The following is a 12,314-nucleotide window of genomic DNA, read 5'->3' as shown; positions in this document are numbered from 1 at the left end:
TGGTCTCTAAAATCATCTTACTGTTAACTGAGACAACAGCTTTTTGAGCATAATTTAGACAGTTATCATTCCTCAGCTCCCTTTTAATGAGACTGACTAAAGCCTTGAATTGTAACCCCACTTGATGAAGTGATTGTGACAGGCCACCTGTAGTGGTGCTCCCACCAAAACTGGAAAGCTGATGAAATTATGCTGGAGGAGGAAACTAAATACATTTGATAGTACAACAGCACATTCTAACCTTGTTCCCTTTGTGGTGTGTTTACCAACTAAGTATACTTCAGTCTGTCTCAGAGTGGCACTAGCAGGGCCTGCTGTGTGGTTATGTAGGTTGTGGTTAATTTCAGATCAATCTCTCCTCGGGATTACCTTTATATGCAGCTTTGAGTTCACTACTGCAGGAAGATTATGCGCCTTGACTTATTTTGAAAAGATTACAGGGTACTCTCAAATATTATCATGGATAAAGGTAAGGCTTTCCATTTGTTTAAATTATTATTTTTTAATATAGTGATGAAGAAACATAAGAGTTGTCAATATTACCTAACTCCCCTTGCTCTACAAAGTGTTTTACCTTAATATAGAGTCATGCCAAGGGTTGGATAGGGACTCACTCACAGACAACCCACAAAACCTCTTTTGTAAGACTCAGGCTCATTCCATCGGTTCCTCAGTGGGTAACAGAATGGGACTTGTAAGTGCATTGATAACCTATCATCATTCATTTCTTTCTCCCATATAGGGGCCTCAGGATCTGGAAACTGAAAGTCTTTGTGGTATCAGAACATTTGTACCATTTGAACACAAGGAGGAATGCCTCCACATCGTCTCTGGTCCATGGTAGGGTTGTGGGAGTGTCTGGGTTGAAACTTCAGCAGTTCTTCAGACACTCTCCTTGCCTTTATGGAATGCTGTAGCGCAACATGTAGTTGCAATTGCCGCATTTGTTTAGGATCTTCTGGACACCTGAGGTTTGTTTGTAAGTGGGGCCCTTAAGTAGTGGTGGAAGTGGAAGCAGCAGATTTAGGAGGCAAGAGGTTTTTGATGTCAGGGCTTATCATTGAGGTGGTTCAGGTTACCATGTCTCTTCAGACCTGGAAGGGATAGACTATGCCCTTATATATGGCGATAGATAGATAGATAGATGATAATTATTTATTGATCCCCAGATTGAAAATTCGCAGCATAAAACATACTATATAGCCATAATTTACAACAGTAAATTAATTATTTAAACTATTTCAATTGAATATTATCGAGCCTGTCTGAGCTGAGTGATGAATGTGGTGTGTAGTTTGTCTCTCACATTGAACCTCTTCATCATATTCTAGAGAGGTGATCTGTATTTTTCACAAAAGTTAAAATTTATGGGCACCCTTATGGCAATACAGTATGTAGTGTACATTTTCTCTCTTTGCTTTGAAGCATTCAGTAGGGTGGGAGTGATAATACATAGCATACTTAATAAATTAATGTGGAACAACATTGAGGTGATCAGCAACTGGGGAACAGCCTTTGTTCATGAAACACATTTGCTTAGCCAGGTAACTCAGCATATTGAACTTCATTTCATTCCAGTATGCCCATCTTAATGCTTTTTTTGGGGACTGGGTGTATTTTTTTTAAAGAGCTCTTTGTCAAGCATTTTCCTGTAATGGCTTTTGTTGTGCTCTGTTTGCTTACCAAGGTCATATTGAACACAATAACTGTATTCCACCAATGTCCTCTGTCCTGATGTTGACATTTGGCCATATTGGAAATTATGACATTTTACAGAATTTATGGCTTCCATTTTTGGGCATCTCTTCTATTTTCAAATCACTCATTTTCTTTTTTATTTACTGTATAACTGTTGTGATTTGCTCCCATTCTAAAGTAATTCAATAAAGGCAAATGCTCATGGATGATTGGCATTATCTACACATGGAAAATGGGAAGGCTGTACCTCTGTTCCTGACACTATAACACCTACTCATCCCCAGGTTTTATAATATAAAAAGGAAAGAAAAGAAATACAATTTAATATTATATTGTACATAGGCTGTGTGATTAATTGATTTCACATCAAAATCGCGATATAACATAACAAGATTTTTATATAACAAGAGGAGTGCTTTTTATTTGCCTGTACTTTATAAAGAATTTCTGTGCTGCATGCCCTGTCCATTTTGTTTCTTAAAACATCTGCCCAATTGGACAAGAAAGGCACTGTACAGCATCAATCATTTGCATTGCCTACAGATAAGTTCAACTAGAAAATGTCCAAAAAAAGAAATATTGTGAATCCATAATTAAAAAATTCTGAATTTTTCAGCAGAAAGTAGTATAATTAATTTGTATTACACTTTCCACATTAAAACATTTTTTAAAATAAATAATAAGATAATAATGATTAATTGTGCCCAACAGCAATAAAACTATTCTAAGACCCCTTGTTGTAATGTCCATCTCCCACATACAGTACATAATAATAAAATATAACCACATCACTAACACACAAACTGTAACAATGAAATAATTATGGTCCAGGATAAAAACAGTGATTATAAAATTCAGCAAAAAAGTTACTGATTATTATCACCAGTGGTATTGTTTATAAAAACTTTGGATAGATTCAAGGGTTAACCGGGATGCATACGCCAAAAAATAGGAAATAATGTAAAAAAAAAATCAGATTTTAAATATCTGGCGTACAATTTCTTTCTGTGCCATTTACCTTGCAAATATGAGTACAGTACTCGCTTGTGCACCAGTAGCGGACAACCAATTCTCTGCCATATCAGCACACATTGCAGGTTGGGCAGTTGTCAAACACCCATTGGCGGAGTGCCAGGATCTCAAAAATCTCACACTATAAATTTTCTTTTTATGGTGGCCTGTGCAATCCACACCATATGAAAACTGAATTAAACATTTTGTCAAGTTGGTTTATGGCTTCTAGCACAGCAGGCATGATGGAGGCCTAAAGCTAGGCTGAGATATTCCTGACCTAGCTGGTCAGTTCTTCTCTGGTAGGCACCTGTTGCCAGAAAGCCAGTTTGGTATTAAAACTTGGATATTAAAAGGTTTAAGTTCTGATTTCAGGTATTCTAAATTCAGCAATTCAGCACATAGTTCCAGAGACGGCTCTCAGAAACCCAAATCGGCCTCTATAAGCCATTTCATCATCTTGGATAAAAAAAATCCCGCCCTAGTACTAAAAGTTGTTCCCTTTGTATATGACCATTTGTATAGTTTTCTGACGGTGGCAAACAAGTTACGTGGTGTCAACATTAGGCTTTGAATAAGATGTAAGGTATGTGTTTCTAGAGCTTTCTGCATTCTGGGGGTGAATCACGTCTGGGTTGTTACTGTGCTTTGGTTTCTAATCCTGAGAAGAGTGACAACAGGTAGTTGATATAAAAATGATGAAATGGCAAGATACCTTTTCATATGGTAATAACCAGACTGGCCTGCTTTAAAGGCAAACCATAATAGAGTATATACATATATTTTCAACACCTTCTGAGGTTTGATATGTTTTATTACATTAACAACAATAACAACACAACAACATTTATTTACTATAGCATGTTTCTATAGCAAGTGCTATACAAAATGAAGAAAGAAAAAAGAAAAATATAAAAATAAGATGAGGCCAATACTAAGTAACAAAGATAAGGTAATGTCCGTTGGCCAGGGAGGACAGAAAAAACACAAAAAAACTCCAGAGGGCAGGAGAAAAAAAAACAAAATCTGCATGGGGTTCTGAGGCCACGAGACCACTCAGCCCCCCCTGGGCAATTATATAACATTATAATAATTGCTCAGTTATATGAACTCTTAGGCATATGTTATTATTTAAAATAGTCTGCCTATATTTCCCTAGCTAGATCATGGGGTACCCCAGCTTCCCCAAAATGTTGCGTATGTATGGGTCAGAGTTTCTGTAACTAAGTTCTCCTGTCAAGTTTTCTTTTATAAATCCCTACTTTGGCATGGAAAGCTGCATATGCACATCTTTTTTTGCATATACAAGTTTTACAAATCTGACCCCAGAACCCATAAATAAGTGAATTGTTTGTTCTGCCATTTTATCTGTTAGCCAGGTGGCTTTAAAGTGCAGTTTCCTACTGACAAAACATAATATTTCCTTGACATTTTGTGGCTGTTTTGAAGCATCGCTTTAACTACGTGTAGCCATAGGATATGCCATTGCCCTACAACAAAAGACACATTGTAAAACTAAGACCAGCATATTACACATTATATGAACTATGGCACAGTGGATGGCATTGCTTTTCACCTCTACCTGGCAATATTTAATAAATAATAATGATTAGTATGCATCCTGAAAAAAAGGTTCTACACAAAAATCAAACCGGAATCTAGTCTATTGCCCAGTTGATGTTTTACTGCTATTTGGCACAAAACCTCAAAATGATAAGCCATCAAATTATGTTATAAAGTCAGTATATTGGTGGTACTCCTAGTGATTTTTTGCAGCATCTATTCAATGATTTGTTCACTGTGCAGTTTATATGATCATACATTTGATATGATTGATCTTATTTATTAAGGTCATTGTTCATATATGTTCCCTGGTTGGAATTTTTTTTTATTTTTCAAAAGTTTTTGGATGTCCTGTTGGGCCAAACCACACAGTATTGTAAGCTTGTGTCACTGTGATAACTCCTAAGATAAGATTTATTGCTGTTTTTCTGATTTTGTTACTCTGTGACAATAGCTGTAATAGTGCTATTTAAATAACTACATCTTGTAATTATATTCTTTCATCTATTTCATTAAGTTCAGGAACAATATTGTTAGGAAAAGGAAAATAATCACACTTCAAATCATAATCATATTATTTGTCAAAAATATTTGCATGGATATTTTTACAAAATTGTAAAGCCTTTCTTTTGAAAATGCAATCCCTACAATTAACAACACTGAAAAACAGAGGTTCATAAATCCAACCACACATGCATGTTTTTAAATCTGCTTATTTCAATGCTGGGTCATGAGGAGCACAAGTCTGTCTGGGTAGTAATATGGTGAGGTAGTTGCCAGCCAAGACAAGATGACAGCCATTCACAGGGCACAGTCATACACACAAATATTTAAGATAGCTGTCAAACTTCCCAAGAGTTCATCCAAATGTTAGACCCTGTCATGCTCTGAGAAACCCCAAAGAATGAAAAAACTAAATCTAGGGATCTAAAAGATCTCTGTCAACATGGTAAGTGATACCACCGTTAATGAACCTACCAAAAGAATGAAAGGACTGAACAAGATCAAGTATGCCTTTCATGGCAGAGCAGCCAGGAGAAAACCCCATATGTCCAATCAGAACACACCAGCGCAGTTTAGGCTTCTGGAACCGCACCCCCCCTTGAGCAGGCTTTTCCCAAGTTCACTCCTGGAGGACCACTGTGATGGTGGCAGATTTTCATCCCGAACCTGTTTCACAGTCAGCCCATTTCATTTTATCTTGAATCTATCTCTCATTTAGCCTGAGTCTTTTATTTTTTCTTCTCTTATTCTGCATTTAAAAAGCACAGCAGTGTGAGATTTACATTTATAATAAACTAGCTGTATTGCTTGGCTTTGCCAAGGAAATTTCATAACACAATGGGTCTCAATTATGGTGCCATCAGTTAATCAGATGTATAGAAGTATTATATAACTAAGTACTTTTATCTATAGAATATTTGTAGGTGTTTGACAGGTAGTGTGGTGTAGTGGTTAACACTCTGAACCCAGGACTTTAAAACCTGAGGTTGTGTGTTCAGTTTTACAGAAATTGTGTGACCATGGGTGCATCATTTCACCTGCCTGGGCTCCAGTTGGAAACACAAGAGAAATGTAATCAGTTGTATCTCAAATGTTGTAAGATGTCTTAGATAGTTACACCAGCCAAGTAAGTAATATTAACATTATTAGGTCACTTACTTACTCTTGGACATGCCTTATTACACACAACTAAAATATTTCTGCTGTAGCAGTGACATTCGTCTTTTGTTGATGGGTATCTGCAAAACACAGTCTTATCAGGGAAGTGTATTCCTCTTGAATTGAAACGGGTAATCATAGGAACTAATGTACCAATTTGAGTATATATTATTATTACCTATATTAGATGGTTACAGTTTTGACTTATTTACGTCATTCACTCAGGTAATTCTTTTTGTGTTTATCGTCAGTGGTATGTTTAACTTGTAATTTTTTTTTTGCAAACGCCATAGGCAGGCAATAAAGTGCTGGCACTGAATTGTGTTTCACTTTAACTTCTTAAAACCAACAATAACATTTACAAGCTACAGGCTACACATTTAGGCTGTCCATGTAATGAATTAAATGTTTTTACTTTTTGGGGTTGTTTTTCCTACTGCTTCAAGTGGAAGAAAATAACTGCTGGTACTGTGGTTTGGAGGCTTTATTCAATACTGGAGCCTTATTCCAAACATACAGACTCAAATGCGTCTTCCTCGAATGGGTTTAGTTGAAGGGAGACAGGAGTGGGGTTGCGGGTGGTTTGCACAGGACAAAATTTAGGTAATCAAGCGAGAAGTATCCAGCTTCAGTCAGGACAGTTTTAGGCCTCTGACAGAACCGAGCACTTCAGACACTATGAGGCCTGGAACCTCCTTGTATTCATGTGAGAAAACACGATGACTTTATTTTTACCTCTTGTATAACTGCTCAATTAAATAATTTACTAACTGGATTCAGTAGATATTTTTAATGCGGTGTATTGCATTACCTTGAAAATTCAGATTCATTAAGTTTTTCACACAAAAAAGTTACATTGACTTATGAAAAAATAACTGTGTGTGTATATATATATATATATATATATATATATATATATATATATATATATATATATATATATATATATATATATATATAAACCAATTACAAAAGACACATCCATTCAGTGGTTTTGCTTTGGATGCAGAACTGAGAGACCTCAATAGTTTAGAAGTTTAATAAATGCTGAATACACAGGTATCTAAAGTACCAATTCCACAGGTTTGGGAGCAGGAACTAAAAGGAATTGAAATCAATATGACAGGCATGTAATACAGGGGTGAGTACAGCAGTGAAATATGGGGAGTGGCTGTTGGAAAGTGGGAGGAGTCAAATAGATCCAGCTGATAGGAGTGTCATCTTATGGGCCTCAGCATGTCTAAGGTCACTGAATCGTTCTGAGGCTTCAGACTGTCTTGCCTGCAGCTGGACTCTCTTGAATCGAGCTGGCTTTAAAGCTATGTGTGACTTTCAAGCTATGGAATGCAGCTGATCTTGTATGGGTACACGTCTAAACTGTTTGAAAGTGTGTTTTCTCTGATTCAGCCCTAGAGAGTGAAAGCACAGAGCGCTGCCTCCGTTAAAAGTAAGCACACGTGGAGGAGGGCAGGCTGTTTGTCCCGTTTTAAAGTTCGCAGTTGAAATTGCATATTACAATAAAGTTGCTCAGGGGGAACCTGTTTAAACTTACACTTTCTGTTCATCTTGTCTTGGATCCAAAGATGCCGCCTACATAATCTTATAGATCCAGTTTTGTTGTTCTGTAAACACAGAGACTGGAATATAACATCTTTTTTAATTAAGTTAGGAGTGTGATTAAAAGTAAAGTTGGTTGGGATGAAAATATGCAGCCACAGTGGTCCCCTAGAATTGATTTTAAGAACCACTGCCCTAGATAGACAATACAAAAGTGGAGCATTTTGGTCATTCTACTCAATATCATATTTAGAAAAAGACAAGCAAAAGGTTATGACCATTAGCACCTCATATCAACAGCTATCACCCCTCCTTTAACCGTCACCTTATCGTGGTGGAGGGGTTTGCTTGTCCCAATGATCCTAGGAGCTCTGTTGTCCGGGGCTTTATGCCCCTGGTAGGGCCACCCAAGGCAAACTGGTCCTAGGTGAGGGATGAGACAAAGAGCGGTTAAACAAACCTCCTATGAAGAAAAACCATTTTGGACGGCGTTTTCCCTTGCCCGGACGCGGGTCACCGGGGCCCCACTCTGGAGCCAGGCCTGGAGGTGGGGCTCGATGGCGAGCGCCTGGTGGCCGGGCCTGCACCCATGGGGCTCGGCCGGGCACAGCCCGAAGAGGCAACGTGGGTCCCCCTTCCCATGGGCTCACCACCTATGGGAGGGGCCAAGGAGGTCGGGTGCAGTGTGAGTTGGGTGGTGTGGCCGAAGGCGGGGACCTTGGCGGTCCGATCCTCGGCTACAGAAACTGGCTCTTGGGACGTGGAATGTCACCTCTCTGAAGGGGAAGGAGCCTGAGCTAGTGCGCGAAGTTGAGAGGGTTCCGGCTAGATATAGTCGGGACTCACCTCGACGCACAGCTTGGACTCTGGAACCAATCTCCTTGAGAGGGGCTGGACTCTCTACCACTCTGGAGTTGCCCCCGGTGAGAGGCGCCGAGCAGGTGTGGGTTTACTTATTGCCCCACAACTTGGAGCCTGTACATTGGGGTTTACCCCGGTGGACGAGAGGGTAGCCTCCCTTCGCCTTCGGGTGGGGGGACGGGTCCTAACTGTTGTTTGTGCGTATGCACCGAACAGCAGTTCGGAGTACCCACCCTTTTTGGAGTCCCTGGAGGGGGTGCTAGAGGGCATACCTTCTGGGGACGCCCTCGTTCTGCTGGGAGACTTCAATGCTCACGTGGGCAATGACAGTGAGACCTGGAAGGGCGTGATTGGGAGGAATGGCCCCCCTGATCTGAACCCGAGCGGTGTTTTGTTATTGACTTCTGTGCTCGTCACGGATTGTCCATAACGAACACCATGTTCAAGCATAGGGGTGTTCATATGTGCACTTGGCACCAGGACACCCTAGGCCTCAGTTCGATGATCGACTTTGTGGTTGTGTCGTCGGACTTGCGGCCACATGTCTTGGACACTCGGGTGAAGAGAGGGGGCGGAGCTGTCAACTGATCACCACCTGGTGGTGAGTTGGCTTCGATGGTGGGGGGAGGATGCCGGTCAGGCGTGGTAGGCCCAAACGTGTTGTGAGGGTCTGCTGGGAACGTCTGGCAGAGCCCCCTGTCAGAAGTAGCTTCAACTCCCACCTCCGGCAGAACTTCGACCACATCCCGAGGGAGGTGGGGGACATTGAGTCCGAATGGGCCATGTTCTGTGCCTCTATTGTTGAGGCAGCTGACCGGAGCTGTGGCCGTAAGGTGGTCGGTGCCTGTCGTGGCGGCAATCCCCGAACCCGCTGGTGGACACCGGCGGTGAAGGATGCCGTCAAGCTGAAGAAGGAGTCCTACAGACCCTTTTGTCCTGTGGGACCCCGGAGGCAGCTGATAGGTACCGGCAGGCCAAGCGGAATGCGGCTTTGGTGGTTGCTGAGGCAAAAACTCGGGCGTGGGAGGAGTTTGGGGAGGCCATGGAGAATGACTTTCGGACGGCTTCGAGGAGATTCTGGTCCACCATCCGGCGTCTCAGGAAGGGGAAGCAGTGCAGTGTCAACACTGTATATGGTGGGGATGGTGCGCTGCTTGACCTCGACTCGGGACGTTGTGGTCGGTGGGGGGAATACTTCGAAGACCTCCTCAATCCCATTAACATGCCTTCCAATGAGGAAGCAGAGCCTGGGGACTCAGAGGTGGGCTCCCCCATCTCTGGGACTGAGGTCACCGAGGTGGTCAAAAACTCCTTGGTGGCAGGGGCCCCAGGGGTGGATGAGATACGCCCGGAGTTCCTCAAGGCTCTGGATGTTGTAGGACTGTCTTGGCTGACACGCCTCTGCAACATCGCTGGACATCAGGGACAGTGCCTCTGGATTGGCAGACCGGGGTGTGGTCCCCCTCTTTAAGAAGGGGGATCGGAGGGTGTGTTCCAACAGAGGGATCACACTCCTCAGCCTCCCTGGAAAAGTCTATTCAGGGTCCTGGAGAGGAGGGTCCGTCGGATAGTCGAGCCTCAGATTCAGGAGGAACAGTGTGGTTTTCGTCCTGGTCGCGGAACAGTGGACCACTCTATACCCTTAGCAGGGTCCTGGAGGGTGCATGGGAGTTTTGCCCAACCAGTCTACATGTGTTTGTGGACTTAGAAAAGGCATTCGACCGTGTCCCTCGGGGAATCCTGTGGGGGGTACTCCGAGAGTATGGGGTACCGGCCCCCCTGATAAGGGCTGTTCAGTCCCTGTACGATCAGTGCCAGAGCTTGGTCCGCATTGCCGGCAGTAAGTCGAAACCCGTTTCCAGTGAGAGTTGGACTCCGCCAGGGCTGCCCTTTGTCACCGATTCTGATCATAACTTTTATGGACAGAATTTCTAGGCGCAGCCAGGGTGTTGAGGGGGTCCGGTTTGGTGGGCTCAGGATTGGGTCACTGCTTTTTGCAGATTGATGTTGTCCTGTTTGCTCATCAGGCCGTGATCTTTCAGCTCTCTCTGGATCGGTTCGCAGCCGAGTGTGAAGCGGCTGGGATGAGAATCAGCACCTCCAAATCCGAGACCATGGTCCACAACCGGAAAAGGGTGGAGTGCCCTCTCAGGGTTGGTAGCGAGATCCTGCCCCCAAGTGGAGGAGTTCAAGTATCTCGGGGTCTTGTTCACGAGGTGAGGGAAGAATGGAGTGTGAGATCGACAGGCGGATCGGGTGCGGCATCCGCAGTAATGCGGGCGTTGCATCGGTCTGTCGTGGTGAAAAAGGAGCTGAGCCGCAAGGCGAAGCTCTCAATTTACCAGTCGATCTATGTTCTACCCTCACCTATGGTCATGAGCTATGGGTAGTGACCGAAAGAACGAGATCGCGAATACAAGCGGCTGAAAGGTTTCCTCCGCAGGGTGTCTGGGCTTCCCTTAAAGATAGGGTGAGAAGCTCAGTCATCGGGAGGGGCTCAGAGTAGAGCCGCTGCTCCTCCGCATCGAGAGGAGTCAGATGAGGTGGCTCGGGCATCTGATCAGGATGCCTCCTGGACGACCTCCCTGGTGAGGTGTTCCGGGCACGTCCAACCGGAGGAGGCCCCGGGGAAGACCCAGGACACGCTGGAGGGACTATGTCTCTCGACTGGCCTGGAACGCCTTGGGATTCTCCCGGAAGAGCTAGAAGAAGTGGCCGGGGAGAGGGAAGTCTGGGCATCTCTGCTCAAGCTGCTGCCCCCGCGACCCGACCTCGGATAAGCGGGAGACAATGGACAATCAACAGCTATCATGTATACTGGTGGAGTGATTAAGATTTAACGTTCTGACCATCATTGACTCCACCCTGAATTTCACCTTTCACCAGAGTACCCTAGAAGAAAAATATTGAGCTATGAGTCCAACATGTAAAGCTTGGTCAAACCTGAATTGGCAGATGGGCGGTGATATTAATTACTTAAGCAAATGTACAATTGCATGGCTAATTATTAAAAGAACTAAACTTATAGAAAGGCCTTCGTCATAGCACGGACCTCAATCCCTTTGAAATGCTATGCCAGGGCCTTCAGAGAGTTCTACATAATTCAGTGATGAGGCATTGCTTTACCACCATAGGCAAGCAATGTGGTGTGACAGATAAGGGCGCTCTTGCTCCCTTGAACCCTTGGACCACACGTCAGACACCAGGTAAAAGTCCAAAATGACTTTATTATTAAAGTCTAAATGTGCACAAAGCACCCTCCACTCCACAATACTCAATAATAAACAATAACAATTCTACAATAATCAATCAATCAATCAATCAATCCTCCACTCCCCCAGACGCCTTGCCACCCTGCCACCCAGCTCAGCTCGTATGTCTGGGATTTCCCCCAGTCCTTTATAGTCCTCGACCCAGAAGTGCTTCTGAGCCCTCAGTCCATGTGATTATCCAGCACTTCCAGGTCAGGTAAAAACTTCTCTTTTTCTTCAGCCCGGAAGTATATCATTTCTTCCGTTCCCGTGACTTGGAAATACTTCCGGGCTATACGGAAAATATAAATCCCTGGGCCTCCCTGCAGCGACTCCTGGCGGCCCCCATGGTATCCAGCAGGGCTGTGCATTATAACTCCACTGTCCATGATTCCCTGCTGGCATTCAGGGCACCTCCATGCTGCAAGGAGGGCTCCATTTGGTGGCCTGGGGGTATTGGCCGGGATGAATGGCTGGCCATATCTGACGGTGGTCAATCATCCTCGTAATACAGTGTATAGCTATGATTTTCCTTTACTTTCTCAAGCTTTAAATTTAAGGCCTTTCAACAACAAGTAACCTAGTTTGTAATAAATATGATAATGGAAATATCAACAACATCATCAAAGCTGTCAAAGCTGATGTGTCATTTCACTGCAAAAATACCAAAATGCTATAGTGAGGTCCATTATATCTATTAGTGCCAGGCCT

Source organism: Erpetoichthys calabaricus, chromosome 2 (genome assembly GCF_900747795.2).
Source record: "Erpetoichthys calabaricus chromosome 2, fErpCal1.3, whole genome shotgun sequence".
Taxonomy (NCBI): Eukaryota; Metazoa; Chordata; class Cladistia; order Polypteriformes; family Polypteridae; genus Erpetoichthys; species Erpetoichthys calabaricus.
The sequence above is the reverse complement of the archived record's forward strand: the minus strand, read 5'-3'. Positions refer to the sequence as shown.